The following is a 243-nucleotide window of genomic DNA, read 5'->3' as shown; positions in this document are numbered from 1 at the left end:
AACACGCAACAAGCTAAGCGCTTTGCTGAAGAACGTAACCAGAAAAAGTACCAGTGAACCCGAAATGTCAATAAGAAAAACAAATCTGCAACAACAGCATAAAAACCGTAACTGAACGCTAACGCCTACTAAATTTGCATACAACAAAGAGTAAACTGCATGCGAAATAGAATTGACTACAACAACAACTAGTCTAGAATTTCAACTAACACAACTACCAGCAATAACAAAACATCAATCATC

This window comes from Rhagoletis pomonella, unplaced genomic scaffold (genome assembly GCF_013731165.1).
Source record: "Rhagoletis pomonella isolate Grant_MI unplaced genomic scaffold, Rhpom_1.0 Rhpom_scaffold_00004, whole genome shotgun sequence".
In the NCBI taxonomy this organism is placed as follows: domain Eukaryota; kingdom Metazoa; phylum Arthropoda; class Insecta; order Diptera; family Tephritidae; genus Rhagoletis; species Rhagoletis pomonella.
This window is presented reverse-complemented; position numbering follows the sequence as displayed.